The sequence below is a fragment of the Ovis canadensis genome, chromosome 6 (assembly GCF_042477335.2).
Source record: "Ovis canadensis isolate MfBH-ARS-UI-01 breed Bighorn chromosome 6, ARS-UI_OviCan_v2, whole genome shotgun sequence".
NCBI lineage: Eukaryota > Metazoa > Chordata > Mammalia > Artiodactyla > Bovidae > Ovis > Ovis canadensis.
The window spans coordinates 10,332,336-10,342,285 of NC_091250.1; positions in this window are offsets into that span (position 1 = coordinate 10,332,336).

Below are 9,950 nucleotides of genomic sequence, written 5' to 3' on the forward strand. Positions count from 1 at the left end.
TGATTTCCGGGTGGGGCCCACGTGATTTCCGGGTGGGGCCCACGTGATTTCCGGGTGGGGCCCACGTGATTTCCCCGTGGGGCCCACGTGATTTCCGGGTGGGGCCCACGTGATTTCCCCGTGAGGCCCACGTGATTTCCCCGTGGGGCCCACGTGATTTCCGGGTGGGGCCCACGTGATTTCCGGGTGGGGCCCACGTGATTTCCGGGTGGGGCCCACGTGATTTCCGGGTGGGGCCCACGTGATTTCCCCGTGGGGCCCACGTGATTTCCGGGTGGGGCCCACGTGATTTCCCCGTGAGGCCCACGTGATTTCCCCGTGGGGCCCACGTGATTTCCGGGTGGGGCCCACGTGATTTCCGGGTGGGGCCCACGTGATTTCCGGGTGGGGCCCACGTGATTTTCGGGTGGGGCCCACGTGATTTCCGGGTGGGGCCCACGTGATTTCCGGGTGGGGCCCACGTGATTTCCCCGTGGGGCCCACGTGATTTCCGGGTGGGGCCCACGTGATTTCCCCGAGGGGCCCACGTGATTTCCGGGTGGGGCCCACGTGATTTCCGGGTGGGGCCCACGTGATTTCCGGGTGGGGCCCACGTGATTTCCGGGTGGGGCCCACGTGATTTCCCCGAGGGGCCCACGTGATTTCCGGGTGGGGCCCACGTGATTTCCGGGTGGGGCCCACGTGATTTCCGGGTGGGGCCCACGTGATTTCCCCGTGGGGCCCACGTGATTTCCGGGTGGGGCCCACGTGATTTCCCCGAGGGGCCCACGTGATTTCCGGGTGGGGCCCACGTGATTTCCGGGTGGGGCCCACGTGATTTCCGGCTGGGGCCCACGTGATTTCCGGGTGGGGCCCACGTGATTTCCGGGTGGGGCCCACGTGATTTCCGGGTGGGGCCCACGTGATTTCCGGGTGGGCCCCACGTGATTTCCCCGTGGGGCCCACGTGATTTCCCCGTGGGGCCCACGTGATTTCCGGGTGGGCCCCACGTGATTTCCGTGCGGGGCCCACGTGATTTCCGGGTGGGGCCCACGTGATTTCCGGGTGGGGCCCACGTGATTTCCGGGTGGGGCCCACGTGATTTCCGGGTGGGGCCCACGTGATTTCCGGGTGGGGCCCACGTGATTTCCCCGTGGGGCCCACGTGATTTCCGGGTGGGGCCCACGTGATTTCCGGGTGGGGCCCACGTGATTTCCGGGTGGGGCCCACGTGATTTCCGGGTGGGGCCCACGTGATTTCCGGGTGGGGCCCACGTGATTTCCCCGTGGGGCCCACGTGATTTCCGGGTGGGGCCCACGTGATTTCCCCGTGGGGGCCACGTGATTTCCCCGTGGGGCCCACGTGATTTCCGGGTGGGGCCCACGTGATTTCCGGGTGGGGCCCACGTGATTTCAGGGTGGGGCCCACGGGATTTCCGGGTGGGGCCCACGTGATTTCCGGGTGGGGCCCACGTGATTTCCGTGTGGGGCCCACGTGATTTCCGGGTGGGGCCCACGTGATTTCCGGGTGGGGCCCACGTGATTTCCGGGTGGGGCCCACGTGATTTCCGGCTGGGGCCCACGTGATTTCCGGGTGGTGCCCACGTGATTTCCCCGTGGGGCCCACGTGATTTCCCCGTGGGGCCCACGTGATTTCCGGGTGGGCCCCACGTGATTTCCGGGTGGGGCCCACGTGATTTCCCCGTGGGGCCCACGTGATTTCCGGGTGGGGCCCACGTGATTTCCGGGTGGGGCCCACGTGATTTCCGGGTGGGGCCCACGTGATTTCCGGGTGGGGCCCACGTGATTTCCGGGTGGGGCCCACGTGATTTCCGGGTGGGGCCCACGTGATTTCCGGGTGGGGCCCACGTGATTTCCGGGTGGGGCCCACGTGATTTCCCCGTGGGGCCCACGTGATTTCCGGCTGGGGCCCACGTGATTTCCGGCTGGGGCCCACGTGATTTCCGGGTGGGGCCCACGTGATTTCCGGGTGGGGCCCACGTGATTTCCGGGTGGGCCCCACGTGATTTCCCCGTGGGGCCCACGTGATTTCCCCGTGGGGCCCACGTGATTTCCGGGTGGGGCCCACGTGATTTCCGGGTGGTGCCCACGAGATTTCCCCGTGGGGCCCACGTGATTTCCGGGTGGGGCCCACGTGATTTCCGGGTGGGGCCCACGTGATTTCCGGGTGGGGCCCACGTGATTTCCGGGTGGGGCCCACGTGATTTCCGGGTGGGGCCCACGTGATTTCCGGGTGGGGCCCACGTGATTTCCGGGTGGGCCCCACGTGATTTCCGGGTGGGGCCCACGTGATTTCCGGGTGGGGCCCACGTGATTTCCGGGTGGGCCCCACGTGATTTCCGGGTGGGGCCCACGTGATTTCCGGGTGGGGCCCACGTGATTTCCGGGTGGGGCCCACGTGATTTCCGGGTGGGGCCCACGTGATTTCCGGGTGGGGCCCACGTGATTTCCCCGTGGGGCCCACGTGATTTCCGGGTGGGGCCCACGTGATTTCCGGGTGGGGCCCACGTGATTTCCGGGTGGGGCCCACGTGATTTCCGGGTGGGGCCCACGTGATTTCCCCGTGGGGCCCACGTGATTTCCGGGTGGGGCCCACGTGATTTCCGGGTGGGGCCCACGTGATTTCCGGGTGGGGCCCACGTGATTTCCCCGTGGGGCCCACGTGATTTCCCCGTGGGGCCCACGTGATTTCCGGGTGGGGCCCACGTGATTTCCGGGTGGGGCCCACGTGATTTCCGGGTGGGGCCCACGTGATTTCCGGGTGGGGCCCACGTGATTTCCGGGTTGGCCCCACGTGATTTCCGGGTGGGACCCACGTGATTTCCGGGTGGGGCCCACGTGATTTCCGGGTGGGCCCACGTGATTTCCGGGTGGGGCCCACGTGATTTCCGGGTGGGGCCCACGTGATTTCCCCGTGGGGCCCACGTGATTTCCCGGTGGGGCCCACGTGATTTCCGGGTGGGGCCCACGTGATTTCCGGGTGGGGCCCACGTGATTTCCGGGTGGGGCCCACGTGATTTCCGGGTGGGGCCCACGTGATTTCCGGGTGGGGCCCACGTGATTTCCGGGTGGGGCCCACGTGATTTCCGGGTGGGGCCCACGTGATTTCCCCGTGGGGCCCACGTGATTTCCGGGTGGGGCCCACGTGATTTCCCCGTGAGGCCCACGTGATTTCCCCGTGGGGCCCACGTGATTTCCGGGTGGGGCCCACGTGATTTCCGGGTGGGGCCCACGTGATTTCCGGGTGGGGCCCACGTGATTTCCGGGTGGGGCCCACGTGATTTCCCCGTGGGGCCCACGTGATTTCCGGGTGGGGCCCACGTGATTTCCCCGTGAGGCCCACGTGATTTCCCCGTGGGGCCCACGTGATTTCCGGGTGGGGCCCACGTGATTTCCGGGTGGGGCCCACGTGATTTCCGGGTGGGGCCCACGTGATTTTCGGGTGGGGCCCACGTGATTTCCGGGTGGGGCCCACGTGATTTCCGGGTGGGGCCCACGTGATTTCCCCGTGGGGCCCACGTGATTTCCGGGTGGGGCCCACGTGATTTCCCCGAGGGGCCCACGTGATTTCCGGGTGGGGCCCACGTGATTTCCGGGTGGGGCCCACGTGATTTCCGGGTGGGGCCCACGTGATTTCCGGGTGGGGCCCACGTGATTTCCCCGAGGGGCCCACGTGATTTCCGGGTGGGGCCCACGTGATTTCCGGGTGGGGCCCACGTGATTTCCGGGTGGGGCCCACGTGATTTCCGGGTGGGGCCCACGTGATTTCCGGTTGGGGCCCACGTGATTTCCGGGTGGGGCCCACGTGATTTCCGGGTGGGGCCCACGTGATTTCCCCGTGGGGCCCACGTGATTTCCCCATGGGGCCCACGTGATTTCCGGCTGGGGCCCACGTGATTCCCGGGTGGGGTCCACGTGATTTCCAGGTGGGGCCCACGTGATTTCCCCGTGGGGCCCACGTGATTTCCGGGTGGGGCCCACGTGATTTCCGGGTGGGGCCCACGTGATTTCCGGGTGGGGCCCACGTGATTTCCGGGTGGGGCCCACGTGATTTCCGGATGTGGCCCACGTGTTTTCCGGGTGGGGCCCACGTGATTTCCGGGTGGGGCCCACGTGATTTCCGGGTGGGGCCCACGTGATTTCCGGGTGGGCCCCACGTGATTTCCGGGTGGGGCCCACGTGATTTCCGGGTGGGGCCCACGTGATTTCCGGCTGGGGCCCACGTGATTTCCGGGTGGGGCCCACGTGATTTCCGGCTGGGGCCCACGTGATTTCCGGGTGGGGCCCACGTGATTTCCGGGTGGGGCCCACGTGATTTCCGGGTGGGGCCCACGTGATTTCCGGGTGGGGCCCACGTGATTTCCGGGTGGGGCCCACGTGATTTCCGGGTGGGGCCCACGTGATTTACCCGTGGGGCCCACGTGATTTCCGGGTGGGGCCCACGTGATTTCCGGGTGGGGCCCACGTGATTTCCGGGTGGGGCCCACGTGATTTCCGGGTGGGGCCCACGTGATTTCCCCGTGGGGCCCACGTGATTTCCCCGTGGGGCCCACGTGATTTCCGGGTGGGGCCCACGTGATTTCCGGGTGGGGCCCACGTGATTTCCCGGTGGGGCCCACGTGATTTCCGGGTGGGGCCCACGTGATTTCCGGGTGGGGCCCACGTGATTTCCGGGTGGGGCCCACGTGATTTCCGGGTGGGGCCCACGTGATTTCCCCGTGGGGCCCACGTGATTTCCGGCTGGGGCCCACGTGATTTCCGGGTGGGGACCACGTGATTTCCCCGTGGGGCCCACGTGATTTCCCCGTGGGGCCCACGTGATTTCCGGGTGGGGCCCACGTGATTTCCGGGTGGGGCCCACGTGATTTCCCCGTGGGGCCCACGTGATTTCCCCGTGGGGCCCACGTGATTTCCGGGTGGGGCCCACGTGATTTCTGGGTGGGGCCCACGTGATTTCCCCGTGTGGCCCACGTGATTTCCCCGTTGGGCCCACGTGATTTCCCCGTGGGGCCCACGTGATTTCCGGGTGGGGCCCACGTGATTTCCGGGTGGGGCCCACGTGATTTCCCCGTGGGGCCCACGTGATTTCCCCGTGGGGCCCACGTGATTTCCCCGTGGGGCCCACGTGATTTCCGGCTGGGGCCCACGTGATTTCCGGCTGGGGCCCACGTGATTTCCGGGTGGGGCCCACGTGATTTCCGGGTGGGGCCCACGTGATTTCCGGGTGGGCCCCACGTGATTTCCGGGTGGGGCCCACGTGATTTCCGGGTGGGGCCCACGTGATTTCCGGGTGGGGCCCACGTGATTTCCGGGTGGGGCCCACGTGATTTCCGGGTGGGGCCCACGTGATTTCCCCGTGGGGCCCACGTGATTTCCCGGTGGGGCCCACGTGATTTCCGGGTGGGGCCCACGTGATTTCCGGGTGGGGCCCACGTGATTTCCGGGTGGGGCCCACGTGATTTCCGGGTGGGGCCCACGTGATTTCCGGGTGGGGCCCACGTGATTTCCGGGTGGGGCCCACGTGATTTCCGGGTGGGGCCCACGTGATTTCCGGGTGGGGCCCACGTGATTTCCCCGTGGGGCCCATGTGATTTCCGGGTGGGGCCCACGTGATTTCCCCGTGAGGCCCACGTGATTTCCCCGTGGGGCCCACGTGATTTCCGGGTGGGGCCCACGTGATTTCCGGGTGGGGCCCACGTGATTTCCGGGTGGTGCCCACGTGATTTCCGGGTGGGGCCCACGTGATTTCCCCGTGGGGCCCACGTGATTTCCGGGTGGGGCCCACGTGATTTCCCCGTGAGGCCCACGTGATTTCCCCGTGGGGCCCACGTGATTTCCGGGTGGGGCCCACGTGATTTCCGGGTGGGGCCCACGTGATTTCCGGGTGGGGCCCACGTGATTTCCGGGTGGGGCCCACGTGATTTCCGGGTGGGGCCCACGTGATTTCCGGGTGGGGCCCACGTGATTTCCCCGTGGGGCCCACGTGATTTCCGGGTGGGGCCCACGTGATTTCCCCGAGGGGCCCACGTGATTTCCGGGTGGGGCCCACGTGATTTCCGGGTGGGGCCCACGTGATTTCCGGGTGGGGCCCACGTGATTTCCGGGTGGGGCCCACGTGATTTCCCCGAGGGGCCCACGTGATTTCCGGGTGGGGCCCACGTGATTTCCGGGTGGGGCCCACGTGATTTCCGGGTGGGGCCCACGTGATTTCCGGGTGGGGCCCACGTGATTTCCGGTTGGGGCCCACGTGATTTCCGGGTGGGGCCCACGTGATTTCCGGGTGGGGCCCACGTGATTTCCCCGTGGGGCCCACGTGATTTCCCCATGGGGCCCACGTGATTTCCGGCTGGGGCCCACGTGATTCCCGGGTGGGGTCCACGTGATTTCCAGATGGGGCCCACGTGATTTCCCCGTGGGGCCCACGTGATTTCCGGGTGGGGCCCACGTGATTTCCGGGTGGGGCCCACGTGATTTCCGGGTGGGGCCCACGTGATTTCCGGGTGGGGCCCACGTGATTTCCGGATGTGGCCCACGTGTTTTCCGGGTGGGGCCCACGTGATTTCCGGGTGGGGCCCACGTGATTTCCGGGTGGGGCCCACGTGATTTCCGGGTGGGCCCCACGTGATTTCCGGGTGGGGCCCACGTGATTTCCGGGTGGGGCCCACGTGATTTCCGGGTGGGGCCCACGTGATTTCCGGGTGGGGCCCACGTGATTTCCGGGTGGGGCCCACGTGATTTCCGGGTGGGGCCCACGTGATTTCCGGTTGGGGCCCACGTGATTTCCGGGTGGGGCCCACGTGATTTCCGGGTGGGGCCCACGTGATTTCCGGGTGGGGCCCACGTGATTTCCGGGTGGGGCCCACGTGATTTACCCGTGGGGCCCACGTGATTTCCGGGTGGGGCCCACGTGATTTCCGGGTGGGGCCCACGTGATTTCCGGGTGGGGCCCACGTGATTTCCGGGTGGGGCCCACGTGATTTCCCCGTGGGGCCCACGTGATTTCCCCGTGGGGCCCACGTGATTTCCGGGTGGGGCCCACGTGATTTCCGGGTGGGGCCCACGTGATTTCCCAGTGGGGCCCACGTGATTTCCGGGTGGGGCCCACGTGATTTCCGGGTGGGGCCCACGTGATTTCCGGGTGGGCCCCACGTGATTTCCGTGTGGGGCCCACGTGATTTCCGGGTGGGGCCCACGTGATTTCCGGGTGGGGCCCACGTGATTTCCGGGTGGGGCCCACGTGATTTCCGGCTGGGGCCCACGTGATTTCGGGTGGTGCCCACGTGATTTCCCCGTGGGGCCCACGTGATTTCCCCGTGGGGCCCACGTGATTTCCGGGTGGGCCCCACGTGATTTCCGGGTGGGGCCCACGTGATTTCCCCGTGGGGCCCACGTGATTTCCCCATGGGGCCCACGTGATTTCCGGGTGGGGCCCACGTGATTTCCGGGTGGGGCCCACGTGATTTCCGGGTGGGGCCCACGTGATTTCCGGTTGGGCCCCACGTGATTTCCGTGTGGGGCCCACGTGATTTCCGGGTGGGGCCCACGTGATTTCCGGGTGGGGCCCACGTGATTTCCGGGTGGGGCCCACGTGATTTCCGGGTGGGGCCCACGTGATTTCCGGGTGGGGCCCACGTGATTTCCGGGTGGGGCCCCCGTGATTTCCCCGTGGGGCCCACGTGATTTCCCCGTGGGGCCCACGTGATTTCCGGCTGGGGCCCACGTGATTTCCGGGTGGGGCCCACGTGATTTCCGGGTGGGGCCCACGTGATTTCCGGGTGGGGCCCACGTGATTTCCGGGTGGGGCCCACGTGATTTCCGGTTGGGTCCCACGTGATTTCCGGGTGGGGCCCACGTGATTTCCGGGTGGGGCCCACGTGATTTCCAGGTGGGGCCCACGTGATTTCCGCGTGGGGCCCACGTGATTTCCCCGTGGGGCCCACGTGATTTCCCCGTGGGGCCCACGTGATTTCCGGGTGGGGCCCACGTGATTTCCGGGTGGGGCCCACGTGATTTCCGGGTGGGGCCCACGTGATTTCCGGGTGGGGCCCACGTGATTTCCGGGTGGGCCCCACGTGATTTCCGTGTGGGGCCCACGTGATTTCCGTGTGGGGCCCACGTGATTTCCGGGTGGGGCCCACGTGATTTCCGGGTGGGCCCCACGTGATTTCCCTGTGGGGCCGACGTGATTTCCGGGTGGGGCCCACGTGATTTCCGGGTGGGGCCCACGTGATTTCCGGGTGGGGCCCACGTGATTTCCGGGTGGGGCCCACGTGATTTCCCCGTGGGGCCCACGTGATTTCCGGCTGGGGCCCACGTGATTTCCGGGTGGGGACCACGTGATTTCCCCGTGGGGCCCACGTGATTTCCCCGTGGGGCCCACGTGATTTCCGGGTGGGGCCCACGTGATTTCCGGGTGGGGCCCACGTGATTTCCCCGTAGGGCCCACGTGATTTCCCCGTGGGGCCCACGTGATTTCCGGGTGGGGCCCACGTGATTTCAGGGTGGGGCCCACGTGATTTCCCCGTGGGGCCCACGTGATTTCCCCGTTGGGCCCACGTGATTTCCCCGTGGGGCCCACGTGATTTCCGGGTGGGGCCCACGTGATTTCCGGGTGGGGCCCACGTGATTTCCCCGTGGGGCCCACGTGATTTCCCCGTGGGGCCCACGTGATTTCCCCGTGGGGCCCACGTGATTTCCGGCTGGGGCCCACGTGATTTCCGGCTGGGGCCCACGTGATTTCCGGGTGGGGCCCACGTGATTTCCGGGTGGGGCCCACGTGATTTCCGGGTGGGCCCCACGTGATTTCCCCGTGGGGCCCACGTGATTTCCGGGTGGGGCCCACGTGATTTCCGGGTGGGGCCCACGTGATTTCCGGGTGGGGCCCACGTGATTTCCGGGTGGGGCCCACGTGATTTCCGGGTGGGGCCCACGTGATTTCCGGGTGGGGCCCACGTGATTTCCGGGTGGGGCCCACGTGATTTCCGGGTGGGCCCCACGTGATTTCCGGGTGGGGCCCACGTGATTTCCGGGTGGGGCCCACGTGATTTCCGGGTGGGGCCCACGTGATTTCCGGGTGGGCCCCACGTGATTTCCGGGTGGGGCCCACGTGATTTCCGGGTGGGGCCCACGTGATTTCCGGGTGGGCCCCACGTGATTTCCGGGTGGGGCCCACGTGATTTCCGGGTGGGGCCCACGTGATTTCCGTGTGGGGCCCACGTGATTTCCGGGTGGGGCCCACGTGATTTCCGGGTGGGGCCCACGTGATTTCCGGGTGGGGCCCACGTGATTTCCGGGTGGGGCCCACGTGATTTCCGGGTGGGGCCCACGTGATTTCCGGGTGGGGCCCACGTGATTTCCGGGTGGGGCCCACGTGATTTCCGGGTGGGGCCCACGTGATTTCCCCGTGGGGCCCACGTGATTTCCGGGTGGGGCCCACGTGATTTCCGGGTGGGGCCCACGTGATTTCCGGGTGGGGCCCACGTGATTTCCCCGTGGGGCCAACGTGATTTCCCCGTGGGGCCCACGTGATTTCCGGGTGGGGCCCACGTGATTTCCGGGTGGGGCCCACGTGATTTCCGGGTGGGGCCCATGTGATTTCCGGGTGGGGCCCACGTGATTTCCGGGTTGGCCCCACGTGATTTCCGGGTGGGGCCCACGTGATTTCCGGGTGGGGCCCACGTGATTTCCGGGTGGGGCCCACGTGATTTCCCCGTGGGGCCCACATGATTTCCTGGTGGGGCCCACGTGATTTCCGGGTGGGGCCCACGTGATTTCCGGGTGGGGCCTGCGGGGGACGACCCGTGAAGGGTTAAGTCTTGGGAGCTCCCTGGCAGGTATGCCGGGCCCTAGGACACGTGCCTAAGCTCCCTGTCCCGCCACCCTCAAGAGTTTTTATAACCCTTAAGGCTCCAAGATGTTTGGTTTCGGCAACATTTCATAGAAGATAGATTA